The sequence below is a fragment of the Erinaceus europaeus genome, unplaced genomic scaffold, assembly GCF_950295315.1.
Source record: "Erinaceus europaeus unplaced genomic scaffold, mEriEur2.1 scaffold_499, whole genome shotgun sequence".
NCBI lineage: Eukaryota > Metazoa > Chordata > Mammalia > Eulipotyphla > Erinaceidae > Erinaceus > Erinaceus europaeus.
Genome location: NW_026647652.1, coordinates 27,745 through 49,394, shown reverse-complemented (window position 1 = coordinate 49,394; position 21,650 = coordinate 27,745).

The following is a 21,650-nucleotide window of genomic DNA, read 5'->3' as shown; positions in this document are numbered from 1 at the left end:
CCGATGCCCTCAAGTGCCCCTAAATAACCTCAGATTACATCAAACAACAAATAAAACCTAAAATCACAACAGCATAGAGTAAATCAGGAATGCTGTGACCATAATACATATTTGCAGAAAGGAGTTAATTGGGGAAGACTTGGGAGGAGGCAACTCATTGCTCATTGCTGAGAGGGAGTAAGCCACTATCTCTAGGACAGCTGCTGCAAATCCATTTCACTGAAACCCTTCCAACTCCACCCACCTCACTAACTCACAGTATGAGCCTCATTCTTTGATTTGATTATGTGTGTCATTGTTTTTATAACCTGCTCTCATCTTCCCTGAGGACAGCTGTCACTTGGAGGACCTATTGGAACTATGAACACCTCACATTCTGTCCTTTTTTACATAGAAATACCAGATTGTTGATGTACACTCCTATTAACTTGTAGTCTCACAAGTCACTATTTAATTAACATGAGAGGAGAAAAATGGATTGAACGTCTTAAACTTTTTGATGCATAGACCATAGCTCTGAGCATGGTCAATCCAAGCACTTAAAACTTCAAATTGGCAATCAGATTGAATTTAACAGTGGGCTCAAATTGTTAATACATTTCTTTTTTTTAATATTTATTTATTTATTTATTTCCTTTTGTTGCCCTTGTTGTTTTATTGTTATAGTTATTAATGTCGTTGTCATTGTTGGATAGGACAAAGAGAAATGAAGAGAGGAGGTGAAGATGGGGAGAGAAAGACACCTGCAGATCTGCTTCACTGCCTGTGAAGCAATGTCCCTGTAGGTGGGGAGAAGGGCTCAAACCTGGATCCTTGAGCCAGTCCTTGCACTTTGCACCACATTCGCTTAACCCGCTGAGCTACCGCCCGGCTCCCTGTTAATACATTTCTAATAATGACTTGTTCTTTAAAATATTAAATCTCCTAAAAACTTAGACCAGGGAGAACAGAAACAACTGGTGGCATTACTTTATATGATACAGCTATATGTAAATAGCATAAAAGAACAAAAATTATGGTGAGGTCTTGTATGATAAAGCAAATGCTAACAGAGGTATTTTCAAAGTTAACCCAATTGCCAAATAACTTGGTTATAGCAATAACTATCTCTTGCTTTCTTAACCCCTAAGACAGCAAGAACCTTCCCCTTTCTCTATAAAGTCCATACATCTCCCAGGCCTAGAACCCCTGGGGGAGGGGGTACTTTCCTGCGTGCTTCTCTCAAGTCATACCAACTGATACTGCATCTACTGATCCCAACATAATCAATGCAACCAGTACCACCTCAGTATGTTACACTTCGGCTATGTCCAGAGATATCAGACATGGAATGTCAACCCTTCAGCTTCATTACTCTGGTGAAACCTTTCCTAGCCCATAGAACTCCTTAACTCCATTTAGAGTGTTGCACTTAACAAAACCTCAAAACCTAGATATAGACCAGGGCCCATGAGATAGGGCATATGTACATGAATCCATCCATGTTAGGAGAAAATATATACCTTAAAGCAAAAGCCCACATGATTTGCAGTGAGTCAATAAATGAAGCAAGAAAGTATAAAGAACTAAAAAGACACCTTAAAGTACTTACTGAAACAGTTTCTACTTAGACATAGATACCCTCCTCACCTACCTCCTAATACATATACCCCAATATAACCAAACATATACTCCAAAGCTAACCGTGTCAGATCAGTCCAAAGCTAACAGTGTCAGACAAAGCAAGGACTACAAAAGCTGAAAAAGGGCAAGACACTGGCATACTTTAATGATGACTCTTTAGTCACTATCAGGCCACCCCATCACCTGGGGCCCTAGTCAGGAAGCCCTGGGATCCCACACAGACATGATGGGCCTACACCTCTAACAGATCCCTCTCTCCACTGTCACTGGTCATGTCCATCAGCAACAACACAATGGACCCTTTGTGGGCCCCTATAGAACCTTACCTTCAATGTGGATCAATAATGGTAGGGAGTTCCATTCTCTGAAGGGAGGTAGGACAACATACTCTACCTACTACCCAAGGAAAATGGGTCCTAAAATTAGTGCAGCCTGGAATGTTCCTAGCTGGGACCACAGAATGTGATCTCAAATTTAAAGGGATGCAGAAGTTACATAAGCCCTTGCACTGACTATGGGTCCCAGAGCAAACTTGTGGGGTTTATAGTTAACAATATTTTTATACTTTCCCCATATTTGGGAGCTACTCTCTTCCCTGACCCAACTTTCTAGTCCTTTTTCCAACTATGACACATCTCCCCAGACAATAACCTATGTCCACCTGCATATTAGATGTCAGGTGAAGGCAGAAACTAGTAAAGGCATGGGCCCTCTGGAATGTATCTAAAACAGACCTACCAGCTTTTTCCAAAACAGAGACCCCAAATCTTCATCTGCAATATTCTTGCATTTAGGTTCATGATTAGTAAACAATTTGTTCTGCGTTATATCTTAACTCTTTTTCAGCCACCAAGTTCCAGATGATACTGTGATGCCTATCTGACTTCCTTGGGCAGAGGACCCCACCATCTGTCTTGAGCCCCACCTCACCAGATCACTGCCCCACTAGAGAAACACAGAGACAGGCTGGGAGTATGGATCAACCTGCCAACACCCATGTTCAGCGGAGAAGCAATTACAGAAGCCAGACCTTCCACCTTCTATACCCCACAATGATCCTAGGCCCATGCTCCCAAAGGGATAAAGAAAAGGGAAGATATCAAGGTATAGGGTTGGATATGGAGCTCTGGGATGGGCATTGTGTGGAAATGTACCACTTTTATTCTATGATCTTGTCAATATTTCCATTTTATAAATAAAAAACAAAATTTAAAAATTAAAGAATAAAAATTCTCTAATTACACATGAAAAGAAATACTATTTCTCTATTTTCTCATTTGAATAAAAATAAAATTCTATGAAAAAAAGAAGACCAAGAGCCCTCCCTTTAGGGACTATTTTTTCATGCCTAACATCAACAGGGAGGACATCTCCCCCCCTTCGAATGATAGCATGAGTTCCCTCTCTGATTTCCTGGGTCAAGCCATCACTATTGTTACAGGTCATAGATATGCTATTACTTTTGCTTCTTGACCCTTAAGCATTAAGGTGTGTAACTTGATATAGAAAAATTACATCTCCCAGAATTCTCTATAGCATGTAACAAAGAAAGGGGAAAAATGTCCCAAAGGAGGAATGCAAAGCAAATAATTGGAGAGAACCTAGAATCTGATCTTTGACTACAGGCCATAAATACCAGGAACAGAAGGGAAGAAGAGAAGGAGAAGAAGTAGCATAGAGGAAGAGCTGAAGAAGATGTGGTTGGAACTGAGAGCATGGAGCTGAGGTGAGCAGAGGTAAAGTAAGGGCAGAACCAGCAAGGGAAGAAACGGACTGAAGGTGAAGGGGCAGCAGTTGTCGTGAACATTTCTTTTTTGAGTGCTTTTCACTCTCTCTAATTTATGGCAATAAAATCCCACCTTTATACAATTAATTAATTGTATTAATTAATTGGTTGTATAGTAGCCCCTAAAAATGTAATAGCATCAAATTCATGATTTCTATACTAATATAGGAAAGAAATCCATATTAATAGGGCCAACTCATGAGCTTTCCCTATAACACAAGGATGAGGTAAGGATTTCTCCAAGCTGCCATGGTGGTGTCATCAGCACCTGACCTTGACCTAACCTGGAAAATTTGCATACATGATGTCATGCAAAAAGAGAAAGCCAGCCTGCTTTAATGGCAACTGGTCCAACTACCAGTAGTTGAATATGTATGTTTGTTATATCAGGCTCCTGGGATATTCCCATGGCAGCTGAGCTCATGAATCTCACACTTTCTCTTGTTCTTAAAGAATGGCATCTGGCTGAGGACACAAGGGAAGCATCCAAAAGCCTATGCTGGCGGCGTGGGCTGGGATTCTTTCTTTGCACTGCAGCCCTTGATTGGGGTGGGCCGTACCTGCCTTATTGGGGGCAATGTCTATTTACTCAGCCAGTTAATCAAGCTTCACTCAGGCTCTCACAATAGTCACTGCTCTGGGAGCTCAGCATTCATTTCTTCATCATGGACTCCAAAATCACTTATGCAAAGGGTGTACTCATTTCTTTGTTCCAGAGCACCTGCTCTGGGGCCACTACTTGAGAGAGAACTGTGCTTCTCACACTCGTCCTTCTAACTGATGTTAGAAGGAGACTGACTGGCTTAGCACTTTGCATTCATTTCTATTCTACCCCTATTCATTTCTGGACAAACAGATCATAACTCTCAGATAAACATGGCCACTTTCTTCCTTTCTATAAATCCTCATGCAGAATGTTACTAGGTTTTCAAAAGAGTTCCATTACACAGGAAGAGGCCTACCTCTGTGATTCCCAAGCTGTGTACCAAGTCACCCTGGGGTACTATATAAAATGACAGAAGAGTCTCCATGGAGATGTTTGAAATCACAACCAACACCCCCCACCCAAGGCAAGTAGGCAACCCAGCACCTTCTAAGCACTGCACCTACTCAGGAGTGTCCACATTTCCATCTAGGCCATGCTACATTCCTTTTGAAGATGGCCTAGCTTTACAATGCCTTGCTCTCATGACTGTGATAAAAATCATGTAGCATAAGGAAATCTGTGCTGCAGGAAATGAAGGCAGTAGCACCCAATGCTGTTGCTAAGTTTGAGGCAGTGCCCAAGAGGTGCATAATCCCATTAGTAATGGGTGACTGTAAAAGGCAATGGAAGCTTCTCTTCTTTCAATCTATGTGCATAGTTTTTCAAATACCTACTAAAAGGTTGTGAGGACATAAAGACTTATTAAGTTGTCTGCACCCAACCACTTAATAAATAAAATCATGAGGTATTCTTTTGGCCCAGGAATGTCATGAAAAAAAAAAAATCCCTGGGTCACTAAGAGTTCCATCCATGAGATGATTGGGAAGCCTCTGGTCTAGGGGCTCATGTTTTGCTATTCTGAAAGAGCTCATTTGTACCTGGTCACATCGCACTGGAGACTTGAGTCTTGACTTGGCTTATCGTGGCTTCTAGCTCAGTGACTTTTCCATCTTTCAGTGCTGAAGGGGTTGGCACAGCACCATGCCCATGTTCTCAGCATCTCTGCCCCTGATGTCTGTCTCCACATTCAAGGGCCTCTTCCCAGCTCCTCTAACACCCTAGGCCCTGCCATCCTGGGGACTTCTTATTCTTGTCTTGCTTCATTGCCAGTTCCCATTTATTTTATTATTTATTTATTTGTTACCAGAGTTATCTCTGGGGCTTAAAGCCGCACTACTATTCCCCCACTCCCAGCAGCTAGTCCTCCTTCCATTTTTAAATAGAGACATAAACTGCAGGAATGTAACACTGCTCCACTGTTCATGAAGCTTCCTCCCTGCATGTTGGGACCAGGGGCTTGAACTCAGGTCTTTGCACAGGGTAACATGAGCTCTAACAGGTGTGCCACACACACACACACACACACACACACACACACACACCCTTAGCCTCTCAGATTCCATCTGAAATACTACCTCATCAGAAAGATCCCTGACCTACTATCAAGGGGTCACCCTATTACTCTCCACCTGACAGCACACACATCACAGTCCCTACCCCCTGGGCTTGGCCCCCACATGTCCCTTGCACATATGTGTCTGTATATAGCCTCCACAGGGCAACATCTCTGTTCTGCTCACAGTCTTTTTCTCAGAACTTAGCCTAGATCTGGACCATAATTATCACTCAGTAAGTAACTACAAGGTAAACATAAGCTGGTGTGAAGCAGGCCAAGGTATTTTGATGGTGGTGCTGTTGAGGCCAAAGCATTCAGAAGGATTTCCTACAGACACACGAAGCAGCTGGGTCCCCTCCTTAGAAGATTAAGGTGGGGTGTTTGCAGGTCAGGAATCATCCTGCCATCTCATGCCAGCAGGTCCTGAGCAGGCACTCCTTCTGTTTCCCCCACCCATGTCTTCATCTGTAAAGGCATCTGGAGGGGTAGAGGTGGTATGAATGATGCTTGAACTTCATGACAAGCCATAAACAAGCAATCTTGGGGGCCAGTTGGTGGTGCACCTTGTAAAGTGCTCACATGGCAGTGTGCAAGGACCTGGGTTCAAGCCCCATGGTCCCCACCTGCAGGGGGGAAGCTTCATGAGTGGTGCAGTTGAGCTGCAGGTGTCCCTTTGTCTCTTTCCCTCACCATCTCCCCCTCCTTTCTCAATTTCTCTCTGTTTCTTTTAAATAAAATTTAAAAGTAATCTAAGGGGCTAAGGTTTAGTGGTGGAGTGTCTATCTCCCATACATGAGGTCATGGGTTTGATCCCCAACACATTAGAGCCACAAACGTCCCAAAATGAGAATTCCATAGATGGTAGAGCAGTGCTTTGCAGTCGCTCTGTCATTCTCTGTCTTGTTCTCTCACACAAAATAGCAACAGGAGGCCAAGCAGTGGTGCACTAGGTAGAGCACACATTTATTTTTAATATTTTACTTATTTATTTTAATATGAGAGAGATACAGAGAGAAAAATATGTTCATACACAGAAAGAGCAGTGCTCAGCATTGACTTATGGTGGTGCTGGGCATTGTACCTGGAATTTCAGAGTTGCAGACTTGAAAGTCTTGCATAACCACTATGCTGTCTCCCCAGCTCCGAGAGCACACCTATTACCATACTTGAGAACTCAGGTTCAAGCCCCCATTCCCCACCTGCAGGAAAAAATCTTCATGAGTAGCAGAGTAGTGCTGTAGATGTCTCTTTTTGTCTCTATTAGAAAAAAAAAAAAAGCTTGCTGGGAACATTGCATCATGCAGGCACCGTAATCCCCAGCAACAACCCAGGTTGCAATATATATCCATCCAAGGAAGTGACTCTCAGCAGTGGTACAAGTGTGTGAATGACTCTGAGTTTAATCTCTGAATTAAAAAGAATTTGAAATGTTCAGTGACTCCCCACCAATGCCCCAGGTACAAGGGGTGTAACATACAGCTTAATGACCATGGTTAGCACTGCCATATGATATTTTTGAAAGGTGCTAAGAGAACAAATCCTGGGCCCACATATTGATCACCTGAGTAGAGTGCCCAGACTCAAACCCCTGGCTACCACATGGGAACAGCTGCACAGGGGAAGCTTCAGAAGTAGTGGGACAGTGTAGTGGTAAGCAGTGGGGCAGTGCTTTGATGTCTCTTCTTCTCTCTCTCTCTTTAGTATTTATTTATTTATTTATATTGGATATAAATATATATCTGGACAGCTGCAGCCCAACTGAGTCCTGCTCAGTGTAAAGTGTCCACTCAACCAGGTGGACCACCACCTAGACTCCTCTCCTTCTTTCTATGTGTCTTGCCTTTACTATTTCTCTTTCCTATCTATCTATCTATCTATCTATCTATCTATCTATAATTTTTCCCTGTATCTCTTGCTCTCTATAAAAATAAAAATAAAATATACGGGGAATTGGGTGGTAGCACAGTGGGTTAAGTGCACCTGGCGCAAAGCACAAGAACCTGAGTAAGGACCCCAGTTCAAACCCCTCCCCCAAGGCTCCCCACTTGGAGAGGCATCACTTTACAAGCATGAAGCAGGTCTGCAGGAAATTAAATAAATATTTTAAAAATAATAATAAAATAAAATGAAATATACATGCAGCAGAAGAATAGTGCAGGTACAGAACCCTAGTGATAACTCTGATGACAAAAAAAAAAAAAAAGGAATAAATCCTAAGGGCTCTTATCAAGGGATCCCCCTTCCTCCTCCTCTTCTTGTTTGTCATCTTCGTCAACTTCTTCTTTCTTGTTTTTCACTCTCTGTGAGAATGTGGATATCAGCTGAAGATATTGTGGCAATCATTTCCCAGCATATGTAAATCCAGCCACTATGCTGAGCACCTTAACCATACACAGTGACACATGTCAATTATTACTCAATCAAGCTGGAAGAAAAGAAAGAAAAAAAAAAAAAACCTCAGCAATCCTATCACTGGAAACACACCCACTTCCTTTCTTCCACACCCATTCCTTTCTCTGGCATAACATTTTTTTGAGAGGAAGACAAGATACTTATATGCAAATAGGAAAAATCAAGGTCAAAGTGGAGTTCTTGCCTTACCCTACTGTTAGCCCTGCTGCTTCCAGGCAGAGAAACCCATGTAGAAGATGAACTCAGCTGTGACTGCTTCTGACACCTGCTGCTTCCTGTTGTGGACCCAGAATATAAGGATGACACTGAAGAAATGTGACCTGAGTCATTGTTGAAGGGGAGGCAGTTGGAGAAGACAATCAGTCTCTTTAAACATAGGATTGACTCTAAGGATCTTTCCCAAAGCATATAGCTGAAGAAGGCTGGAAAAGTCAGATGAGGTCACTGAGGGCAATCTCTCATACAAGAAACACCCACGCATAACACAAAGGCTTCTCCACCACTGCTGACCAAGCAGAGCACTCCAGTGGGGCCAGGGCAACCTTCACCCTAGGAAAAGGTTGTAATCCATTTGAAACACAAACCATGAGGACCAGTAAAATAGCTCACCTGGATAGTGCACTGCTTTGCCATGTGCACAACCCAGGTTTGAGTCTGGCCTTCATGGCACTGAAGGAATCCTCATTGCTATAGTCCTTTCATCCTTCCCTTCCTCCCTCCCTCCCACTCTGTCTCTAAAACAACACAACAAAAGAAATACAGATCATGATCAGACTGGTTCTAGTCTCTGATTTTAGAAAGTGAATTCCTACCATGGGATGTTCTTTTTAATGGGTCTTTCAGTAACATTTTATTATGTTTAGAAAGATAGTACATCGCAGGAGTAGATAGCATAATGGTTATACAAACAGACTATCATGTGTGAGGCTACAAAGTCCCAGGTTCAATCCCCCACACCACGATAAGCCAGAGCTGAGCAGTGCTCTAGTAAAAAGAGAGAGAGAGAGAGAGTACAAGTGGCTTATAAATGTTTTAGAGAATCTCAAAATCATAAAGAAGAAAACCAAAATGATTCACAATAATACTACTCAGGGGTACATGAAAGTTTGGGGCAGTAGACCTGTGGTTAGGAACTCAGAGTCCAAGAAGCCAGGTCAGTTCTTATTTACACCTAAGAAAAGCCTTTCAGGATGTAAAATCCATCAGCAAAAGTATATAAATTTTATTTTGTGGGGGCCAGGCAGTAGCGCAATGGGTAAAGCCCACATGGCACAAAGCGCAAGGACCAGCGTAAAGATGCTGGTTCGAGCCCCCAGCTCCCCATGTGCAGGGAGGTGGCTTCACAAGCAGTGAAGCAGGTCTGCAGTTGTGTGTCTTTCTCTTCCCCTCTCTGTCCTCTCTCGATTTCTCTCTGTCCCATCCAACAACATAACAGCAATAAGAACAACAATAACAGCAACAACGATAAACAACAAGGGCAACAAAAGGGAAAAAACAGCCTCCAGGAGCAGTGGACTCATAGTGCAGGCACCGAGCACCAGCAATAATCATGGAGGTGAAAGAAAGAAAGAAAGAAAGAAAGAAAGAAAGAAAGAAAGAAAGAAAGAAAGGAGAAATTTCATTTTGTGTGTCTGTCAGGGAGGGAAGGGATACTACAGCAGTTTATACAATAGACTTCCATGCCTGTGGCAGAGAAGTATCAGGTTCAACTCCTGGCACACTACCATAAGCCAGAGCTGAGCAATGCTCTGGTAAAATAAATAAATAAATAATAAATAAATAAAAGTGGTTGGTGGTCCACCCAACAGAGGGAACACATTACCATGTGCAAGAATCTGGATTTAAGTTCCTAATCCTCACCTGCAGGGAGGAAGTTTCACCAGTGGTGGAACAGTACTACATATCTTAATCTCTATCTCTATCTCTCTCTCTCTCCCCCCATCCCTCCCCCCTCCTTCCTCTTCACTCTCAAATTCTCTCTGTCTCTATCCAAAATGAATATAATAACAATAATAATGATGTTTTTTATTTTTATTTATAAAAAGGAAACACTGACAAAAACCGTAGGATAAGAGGGGGTACAACTCCACACAATTCCCACTACCAGATCTCCATATCCCATCCTCTCCCCTGATAGCTTTCCTATTCTTTATCCCTCTAGGAGTATGGACCAAGGGACAATGTGGGGTGCAGAAGGTGGAAGGCCTGGCTTCTGTAATTGCTTCCCCGCTGAACATGGGTGTTGACAGGTCGATCCATACTCCCAGCCTGTCTTTCTCTTTCCCTAGTGAGGCAGTCTCTGGAAAGTGGGGCTCCAGGACACATTGGTGGGGTCATCTGCCCAGGGAAGTCTGATTAGGATCATAGTAGCATCTGGAACCTGGTGGCTGAAAGAAGAGTTAACATATAAAGCCAAACAAATTGTTGACTAATTATGAACTTAAAGGCTGGAATAGTTCAGAGGAAGAGGTGGGGGGGTCTCCATTTTATATATAGTTGGAAGGCCTATTTTAGTTATATTCCAAAGGGCCTGAAAGCAAAAGTGCACAATAGTCTGCAGTGAGTAAATATATGCAGCAAGCAAGTAGAAAGACCTAAGAAGACACCATAAAGTTCCTAATGAAATAGTGTCTACTTAGACTTAGATACCCTCTTCACCTACTTCCTATTACACTTCCTTCAGTCACTCCAAAGCTAACCTTATCAAAGTAAGGACTACAAAAGCTGAATAAGGGCAAGAGACTGGCATACTTTACCATACTAGTAGTGAAGCAGTGCTGCAGGACTCTCCTCTCCTCTCTCTCTCTCTCTCTCTCTTTCTCTCTCCCCCCCCTCCCTCTCTCTCTCTCTTGTTCTGTCTTATCAAATGTAAGAAAAGTAAAGCAATAAATAAATAAAATAAAAACATGATAACCCTACTTTCTTGTGGGTGGAGTCATCAAACAGAACTCTGGGACAAAGTTGGAAAAGGTTCTTTCTCATCTTGGTTACCTGGAAGTTCAAAGTCAGGCTAAAGAATGGTCTATGGACATGTAGTTTCATGGCATGAAGGCTGTAAAGACAGATTCTGTCTTCTGTCATTTTTCTTTTTATCTTCAATGACCCCAAGTGGACTACCACAAGTCTTCTTAGAACAGGCAGGGTAATCAGTATTAATCATGAACAAAAAAAATGGCTTCAACCAAGTTGCAGATACTATCAAGTTTCCATCTTGACTTCCCTGGGCAGATGGCTTCACCAATAGATCCCAGAACCTCTTTTCTCCAGAGTCTTATCCCACTAATGAAAGATAGAAACAGGCTGGGGTATGTACTGACCTACTAACACCCAGGTCCAAAGGAGCAGCACTTTTTCAAAAGAAAAATGTCCTACCTTCTGCACCTCAAAAAGAATTTTAGTCCATACTCCCATCAGGGAAGAAATGATAAGGGGAAGATGACCAATGGATTCTGAACTCCAACTGTATCAGAACCTAGAAAGAAGAAAAGAAAAAAGGACATTTGGAAATATTAATAGGTATAGGTGTGACTTGGAAAGGAAGAGAAGACAAGACCATGGGGGAAGAAATGGTCAAATATATACAAATGTAGATAGTTGTAGAAATGATAGTTAACGCATATCTGCAACCTTGGAAGAACTGCTTTACCTTCCAGTGGAGGTAATGGAGGATACAGAACTCTGGAGGTGAAAATGGTGCAGAATTATACGCTTGTTATCTTACAATTTTATAATTTTGTAAGTCAATATTAAGTCACTAATAAGATTTTTAAAAGAAATTATTAAAAATAACAAAAAATAATATAAATAAAGTATCCATTTATTAACAACTTAGGGTATTGTAGAAAGTGCATGCCACATTTTTTAATTTATTCATTTATTAACATGAGAAAGAAAGAGAGAACCACAACATCACCCCGGCACATGCAATGCTAGGGATTAAACTGAAGATCTCACTCTTGAGTGTCCAACACTTTATCCACAGCATCACCTTCCAGGCCACACATGTCACTGCTTATCTCATTGAACAATGGTGCTAAGGTCTGGTAGCATTATCAATCCCATTTTACTGATGTGGGGACTGAGGTCTGGAGATGTCATCACCTGTGCAGCAGGTGCTAGAATCCAGATCTCTAAGTATAAAGTCCAAGTTTTTATCCTGTACAGAAGTGAATAGTTGAGGCTGCATAGTTTTCATATAGAAATGACCCAGAGACAACAATCTGAGTGTGTGTGCCTTGAAGCATCTTTTGCATAACTAGGAAACTATTTTTAGTTGGATTTTATACTTCAAATAAATTATTTTTATTTTGAAGATGCTTTTATGAGCTATGTTAACTAACTGGTTTTTGCTCACTTGTGTTCTGTATATTTTATTTCTGAAGAGCCACAAAAGGGCTCATATGTAGTGGCACTAAAACAATAAATGATCTCATGTCAATTTCAGAACATGTTCTGTTCTGTAACCTCTGATAATTTGTTGGGGGTGGGAGATGAATATAGTAGTTTTGCTTTCTGTGGTTTCAGTTAACCCACAGTCAACTGACATCTGAAAACATTTCAGTGAGAGCATATTCAAATAACTTTTATTATGGCACATTGCTATAATTCTTCTTTTGTACAGTTAATGATGCTCATCTTTTACTGTGTCTGACTTACTAATTATTTATGAACTGAACTACTTTTTTTCAATTTCAATATCACTTTATTGAATAAACATTGATTTTTGTTGTCATAAGTTAAACTTTACCGTAGGCATGTGCTTGGGTGGGGGCGGCTGTGCACAGGAAGAAATTATATAAGGTTTGGTACTTCTTGAGTTTTCAAGCACACACTGAAGAATTTAAACTGTATCCCCAGTATATATCAGAGGTTTGGTGGAAGAATGGTGTACATTTTTACAGAAGGAAACTCCTTAGGCCAGTAGATATTTCAGTGCATGAAGGCTTCTTTCCCATTAACACTGCTAAATAAAACCCAAGTCCACTTTAAATATCTACTTACTTTTAATAAACACTGAGGGAATGAACAACCTCTTATTCAGCAAGTACAAAGGTTTTCAGGAATGGTACAAAACTGAAGCTTTGTATGGATAGATAGATAGATAGATAGATAGATAGATAGATAGATAGATGATAGATAGATATGGTGTGCTTATTAGCAAGAGAAAAGAAAGCTTATTTCAGGCAAAGTTGCCTTAGGGGACTGGAGTATAGGGGTGGAGAGGGGGGTCACTTCTGCAGATTACCTCTTGGAATTCTGGGTTGGTTAGTTTAAATTTCCCCTTTGGGGAGAGATTGAAATTGCCATTAGTTTAGGTATTACATATTTATATGAACAGCTTCCTTTGGGGCCTGTTGATGTAGCCTGGAAGATAACCCAGTGGCCAGAGTGTTGAACTTAAAAAAAAAAAGCAAGAGGTCCTGAGTTCTACCACAAGCATCACATGTGACAGAGTAATGCTATGTCTCTGTCTCTATCTCTCATGTTAATAAATAAATAAAGTCTTAAAGAAAATCTATTTATTTAATGAGAGAGCCAAAGCATCATTCCAGGGATTGAATTCTAGGCCTCCTTGCACATGCAAGCTCCACACTCTAACCTCTGAGCTACCTCTCCAGCTGCATTTAATTTATTTTTTTCTCTTTTTAATTTATTTTTTAAATTTATTTTTAAATATGTTTCTTCTTAAGACTTATTTATTTATGAGAGAATGGGAAAAAGTCAGAACTGAAGTCATCACTCACACATGCAATGTCAGGAATTGACCCCTGGACCCCATACTGGAGAGTCCAATGTCTTATCCACTGTTCCATTTCCTAGGCTCAACTTTATCTTTAAACACCACTCATCCTTAGTCTCCAGGGATGCCCACTGTGGAAAGCATACCCACATACAATGGTATCATGCAACTACCATACAACGCAATCTCCTTAAGTCACTTAGTCATACCTCCTGGGCTTTAGGCTGTTGTATGGTGTGCAGATCTTGTTCACACTAGAAGGCAGTGTGAGGAGGCTTAGAGGCCAGAGAAGGGGGAAGACAAGACGCTGTGCCCTATGGAAGGTCTCCACCAGCCAGCTCAGCAGCCCCTCCCACGTCCCCTCCCAGGCGGTCACACTGATGGGGAAGCCTGTGGCTGGGAAGCTCCGCTGCTCTCGCCTGGGTTTCCCGTTCGCTCTCCCTCCCCCCACTCCTCACCCTGCCGAGACCAGAAATAAAGTTAGTACGGAAGTCGGCGCCCACCTGAAACCCGCCAGGGCCCCCCCCAAAACTTCCCCTGGCTGCATGCGGGATGGAGAAGTGGCCCCCGCCTGAGCTTATTCCCTCCAAGCCTTCAGGGCCTCCTCACAGCAGCACCCTATGTCCGAGGCTCTGGGTATGGCTACTTTGCTCTGCATTGGACGTTTAAGTTCATCTTGGTGTTTGGCAGGCACAGCTTGGACCCGGATGTCTAAGACAGGTGCACATCTTTGCACTCCTACCAATGTTAACTACCTCTGGGAAGTCCTAGCTAATTCTGTGTATCTGCGTAGAACTCGTGTGTGTGTGTGTGTGTGTGTGTGTGTGTGTGTGTGTGTGTGTGTGTGTGTGCAAGTGAGTATGAAAGAGTAATAATTTGAGTGCTACCTGGACTACTGTATCTATAGCCTGTGTGTAAATATTTCACTTTTTACTCTTCCCACCTACGACTGAGTACTTGTGAATGTAGCCCATGTGTATGTACACATTTGGGTCAAATTAGTGTAGAAACATTCAAATCTCCCCAGTACCAGTGTGTGCGTGTCATTTGGAATCACACTTAGTGCTAATCATTTTTGAAAAATAGACATTGAAGAAGACAGGGGTAGATAGCATAAAGGTTCAATCCCACACACTACCATAAGCCAGTACTTGTCAGGGCCCTGGTAAAAAAAAAAAAAGAAGAAAAAAAAAAAACATTGAAGGAGTAATGGGGGGACAGTCCCGAATATACTCAACCCTGCACCTTTGATCATAGCCTCTTCGATTCAGAAGACCCCAGCTTCTGCTCTGGCTCTTCCAACAGGCAGTTACTTCATCCTGACCTGAACACAGTCTCCAGCAAGCTCCGTGGCCTCCCTTCTCTAGTCTGCAGGACAAGGGAAGTCACCTAGTGCTTTCTCTTTTTCTTGACCATGATGTCAACTCAGCAATGGGAGTTGCAGCCACCTTCCTTTTTTCCCCACCCAAAAGTCATTTCCTCTTAGTTCACTACCTGGGATTTTGATGTCTGTGTTCCCTTAACTTATTGATACACACAGAAGGAAAAAAAAAAAGGAACTTCTTGAAATTCCCCAAGAAGGTTTTGAGATTTGTTTTCAGTGTTGCAACTTGGAACAAGTCAGTTTCTAGTTTGAGTTTCTATAAGAAAGCTTGGTAGAGTATATAAGCTCAGTAGTAGTAGCAGGAGCAGGAGCAGCAGGAGAAGAAGGAAAAACAGCAGCTTCAGACACAGAGAAACCTGCAGCCTAATCAAAAGAAACGAGGTGAGCACCACTTACCCCTGTCCCCTCTTAGCCCTAGGGGCCTACAGGCTTCCTGGTGGGGAGACCCAGGGGTACCAGTCCTGAACCTAGCATCAAGGAGTGAGAGGGGTCCTAATGACTCATCTGCAGGGATACTCGTGGAAAATTGGTTCCTTTGAAGATTAGCATATAAACTATTTTTAAATTATTTTATGTATTAATGAGAGAGATAGAAAGAGAGAGAGAGGGAGAGAGAGAACCAGAGCATCACTCTGGTACATGTGCTGCCAGGAATTGAACTCAGGACCTCATGCTTGAGAGTATAAAGCTTTATCCATTGTACCACCTCCTGGACCTCCAGTGTATAAAGTATTAGTTAACAAGGCAGCTAGTAAGAATTACATACCCAGGTCTGTGAATGAATGCCCAGTTTATAGAGAGGTTTGCTTTGCCTCATCTCAATATGGTTATGTTTATAAAACTGTGTTCCTTGATATTATTTTGTCTGTTAGTAAACTATTTTTCTCATGCAGAGATCAGTACTTGTCTTAGGACTATAGACTTTTTAAAGCCTTTCTCTTGTAGCAGTTAGACCCACAGTTCTACCTTGTAACTGAATGTTACAGAACATTTTGTGAGAAACCTGATGGTTGTAAAGCTAAGTTCCAATTCTTTTGAATTTTAACCACTTTGACCCCAAAGTGAACAAAATAGATAGCAACTGGGGTGCAGAAGGTGAAAGGTCTAGCTTCTGTAATTGCTTCTCCACTGAACATGGACACTGGCAGTTTTGATAGGACAGAGAGAAATTAAGGGAGGAGGAAGAGGTAGAGAGGGAAGCCTGAAGCATTTACTTCACTGCTTCCCACACAGGTAGGGAGCAAGGACTTGAACCCAGGTCCTCATGTATGGTAACATATGCACTCAACCAGGTATGCTACTACCTGGCACCCCCTGAGCATGAAAAAGGCTCAGGTTCAATTCCCAGCACCATCTATAGCCAGAGTTGAGCAGTGCTCTGGTCAGAAAAGAATAAAATTATACCATTTTAACAAAAAGACTGCCAAACCCTGGCTGAGGGGCCACTTCTTTTAAATAAGGAATTTCAAGATACTAGGGAAAAAAATAATTTCTTTATTGGGGTATTAATGGCTTACAGTCGACAGTAAAGTACAATATTTTGTACATGCATAACATTTTCACATAACAATACAACCCCCACTAGGTCCTCCTCTAATATCATGTTAGACGACCTGAACCTTCTCTACCCCCACCCCAGAGTCTTTTACTTTTCTGTATACCAACTCTAGTCCACATTCTGCTAAGTGTTTTCTCTTCTGATCTTGTTTTTCAACTTCTGCCTCTGAGTGAGATCATCCCATATTCATACTAGGAAAAAATTTGACAGCCCCTATGAAAAAAACATTTACCCAAGTAAATGCAAAGATTGAGCTGATTTCTTCAATCTTATCTAGCAAAGAAAAAGGAGTTGGAGAGAATAAGACAAATAGAATGTGTTTTCTGATAGAAAGGGGGCAAGGTAAGGGAAGAGAGGATTGTTTCAGGTAGGGTCACCTTCCTTCTTGTGACAGAAGAGGTCCACCAACCAGATTTCATTAGTGCTAACCAATAAATCTTTTCTTTTTTTTATTAGTTATTTACAAAATCATGAGAAAAGAGGGGTATAATTCCACACCACTCCTACAACTAGAGTTTGTGTCCACATTCCCTCCTTTGGAAACTGCAGTAGTCACAGATATACATATACATATACATATACATATACATATACATATACATATACATATACATATACATATACATATACATATACATATACTCATATTCTATGGTCCCACCTTCCTTTCTAAGTCACACTTCCACCAATTGCTACTTCTGAATGTCCTTCCTTTTTTCCTAGTTTCTCTCTGTCTCTCTGGGTCTTGATGGAATTGGACTTCAAAGCCCTCTGGCTGACCAAGAAATTCTTTTTTTAAATTTTTTTATTAATGATTTAATAATGATTAACATGAACAGGAGTATAATTCCATATAGTTTCCATCCCTTCATTGGAAGTTTCCCTATTTTTTTATGCCTCTCTGGAATTATGGAGCAGAATTCTTTATGGGGTACAGAAGGTAGAAGGTCTGGCTTCTGTGATTGCTTCTCCACTGGTCAAGAAATTCTAACCTGTCATGTAAAAAGGTTGCATTTCTGGGAGATGTTGAAATTGTAGGCAGGTCTGTTACTGAGTATTGTTTTGTTGCTGGTGGGTTTAGCACCAGTACCTCCATGTTGAATTTGTTGTCTCCTTTCAGATTTTCAAGTTCATTTCATTGGGATTTGAAATTTTATGCCTTCTGTGACTAGGCAATAATAATAAAAATAACAGTTATTATTATTCTCTCTTCTACTTATAAAAATGCTATACACAATAGGGTCAGGAGATAGATCAGTTGATGAGCAAAGACCTGAGAATTCAACATAGCCACCACATGGGAGCACTATGCATGCTTAGGTGAAACTTCAAGAGCAGTGGAGAGCTACTGTGGTATCTCTCTCCTTCCCTGACTCTAACCCTCTATTTGGAGAGAGAGAGAGAGAGAGAGAGAGAAAAAAAAAAAAAAGAGGGGGGGGGGACTAGTTCCTGGTGCCATGAAATCACATAGACATGAAGCCCACAGCAGGCGTGGTGACACAATAAATTAAAAAACTAAATTATTGGGAAGTCGGGCGGTAGCGCAGTGGGTTAAGCACATGTGGTACAAAGCTCAAGCACCGGAGGAAGGATCCAGGTTCTAGCCCCCGGCTCCCTACCTGCAGGGGAGTCGCTTCACAAGTGCTTCACAAGCGCTTCACAAGTCTGCAGGTGTCTATCTTTCTCTCCTCCTCTGTCTTCCCCTCCTCTCTCCATTTCTCTCTGTCCTATCCAACAACAACAACATCAATAACAACAACAATAATAACTACAACAATGAAAAACAACAAGGGTAACAAAAGGGTAAAATAAATAAATATTAAAAAAAATTATGCAGTCAGGCAGTAGCGCAACGGGTTAAGCGCATGTGGTGCAAAGCGCAAGGACTGGAGGAAGGATCCTGGTTCTAGCCCCCAGCTCCCTACCTGTAGGGGAGGTGCTTCACAAGTGGTGAAGCAGGTCTGCAGGTGTCTATCTTTCTCTCCCCCTCTGTCTTCCCCTCCTCTCTCCATTTCTCTCTGTCTTATACAACAATGACGACATCAACAGCAACAACAATAATAACTACAACAATAAAACAACAAGGGCAACAAAAGGGAATTAAAAAAACTGAATTACTATACTTAAACATAGAGGGACAGTAAAATAGCTGCTTTGCCATGTATGTAACCCAGATTTAGTGCATTATTTTTTTCACTCTTTCTCTGCCTCTCTGCCTCTATCCAAAAAAATAAAGAAACAAGAAAATAACAAAGTAAAACCTGAAAAAAGAGATGCCACGTAAGTGCCATTGGCTGGTCAGTCTCCAAACTCCCTGCAGCTCTCATGAGTTTTTTTTTTAAAAAAAACCTATATAATTACTTGAAAAACAATTCTAATCTTCAAGACTCTCAAAAACTTATCTTGCTAAGCAAATAGAAGTTGTGAGCTACAGCTCTCTGATCTCTGCCAATCAGCCAGGAAAGGAAAGGAAAGGCTTATGACCTACTTGTTCCTCTGGGTTTGGTTAAGACACCCACCACCTCCACCATTCATTCCCCACCCCAACACAAGTATGAACACACATACATACACACGCACACGCACACATATATATGCACGCACAGCTACATATATGCACGCACATTCCCACCCACACCCAACTGGTGACTATGGTTTAAAATACAGGCAAATGGGGACTGGGGAGACAGCTCAGACTGTTAGAGAACAGGACTTGCATGACTAAAGCCCCAGAGGCTACATGTTTAATCTCTGGCACCACATTATGCCAGAGCTGAGCAGGGTTCTGATCCTCATACTCTCTGTGTGTCTGTCTTTTCCTCCTCTCATTCTCACATAATAAATAGATCTTTGAAAAATAAAATAAGTGGGTAGGAGAGATAGCATAATGGTTATGTAAAGGACTTTCATGTCTGAGGCTCCAAAGTCCCAATTTCAGTCCACTGCATCACCATAAACCAGAGCTGAGCAGTGCTTGGAGGGGGAGGGGGATAATAATAAATAATAAATAATGAAATAAAATGAAGACTGCTCACATGGGAGTTATGTCTTAAATCCATCACTGAGGTTGATGACCCATCAGTGCACCTGGATTTTTTTTTTTTTAATCAGAGCACTGCCCAGCTCTGACTTTTGGTAGTACAGGTAATTGAGCCTGGGATCTCAGAGCCTCAGGAGTAAGTCTTTTGCATAACCACCACACTGTCCCCCTGCCCACACCTGGAATGCATTGGGGGCCCAGAAAGTCAGGGTTGGGCACAAGGCCAAAGGGAAAATCCCAGTGCCCAGAGTTTAAAGGAATCACCTGGAGAAAATGCCAGGAATCTAGTGTTTCCGGTCCCAGAGTGCCAACACCTGGCTCTCACAGGCCTGTTTGGCAGCACACTTTCCATAGGCATTTCCCGAGAGCCAGTCCCGCCCTTTTTTATCTGTCCATTGTGTGCCAAGGACAGTAATCCTTTCCTTTCCCTCACATCTCCTCCTGTGGACAAGCTAACGTGTTCTTAGCTACCTTCCATGTCATCTCACTATAATGTCCTGAAAGCCCCTGATGATGGACACTCTGCCCATTTCATGTCTCAGGTTTAGTAAGTGACATAGCCAAGAGCACAGAAATAGTGAGTGGCGAAACTATAATCCAAGGCCTCATCTGCTGTAGGAGGCCCTGTGGCAACTAGTGCTTCACTACGAATGTCACACACAGCTGGCAGGAAATTGACAGATGAGTGCCTAAAATCTCCTTGCTCCTAACATAAGAGCTTTGAGAAGGTTCTGGAAGCCCTGACTTCTAGTCCCATAGAGACTTAAACATTTCATTTTATTTATTTTTTAAAACCAGAATACTACTAAATTCTGGATTACAGTGGTGCCAGGGATTGAATTTGGGACTTCAGAGCCTTGGGTTATGGGAGTCTTTGTATAACCACTATGCTATCTCCCCAGCCCTAAGACTCACACATTTAAAAATACCAGGGAATAAATTACACTCCAAGCCTCCCTTCTCCCCACCCCTCAGGCATATTAATAGTTGCAGCAAAGCTGTAATTGGCCAGTATTCCATCCCCAGTCAAGAGGCACACACTCTTATGGTATTTGCCTGAAATTTTTTAGGCTTGTGGTTCATATTATTTAAACCAGTGGGCTCTGAAACCTTGCTCCTCTGAGATGGCTGGAGGTGGTACAGACTGAAATGAAGTAATCTTCATAGAGAAGCCCAAAGTCACCAGCCAAGTTGAGTTTTCATAAACTGAAGATTCTTATGAACCCTGGATGCCAATCTAGATGGAGTTTCAATATATAATGGTGTTGATTTTACACAAAATCTGGCTTTTTTATTCTCTTTTGTTGCCCTTGTTGTTTTATTGTTGTTGTCATTGTTCGATAGGACAGAGAGAAATGGAGAAAGGGCAGGAAGACAGAGAGGGGGCGAGAAAGACAGACACCTGCAGACCTGCTTCACCGCCTGTGAAGCGACTCCCCTGCAGGTGGGAAGCTAGGGGCTCGAACTGGGATCCTTATGCCGGTCCTTGCGCTTTGTGCGCTTAACCCACTGCGCTACTGCCCAACTTCTGGCTTTTCACTGTTTTATGGCAAATACATTTTTAGTATTTTTAAACTCTTTTTTTTCTTTTCTTTTCTTTCTTCTTTTTTTTTTTTTTGATAAGACTATAAGAAATTGAGAGGGAAGAGGGAGATAGAAAAGAGAACGAGAACTGCAGAACTACTGCTTCACTCCTTGTGAACCTTCCCCAACTGCAGGATGGGACTGGAAGCTTGAGCCCATGATATATCAGTATTCTATGGTCTTCTCCCAAAGCACATGTTGATTTCAAGGGGTTCTGGATCCTGAATCAGGATTAAACCCTCTCTCTCTCCCTCTTAATGATTTAATAATGATTTATAAAATTAAATGTCAACAGAGGTGTAATTCCATACCATTCCCACCACCAGAGTTCCATATCCCCAGTCCCTCTATTGTAAGCTACAGCAGTTTCCCTATGGTTGCAGATATGGGTTAAGTATTATTTCTACAGCTATATGTCTAT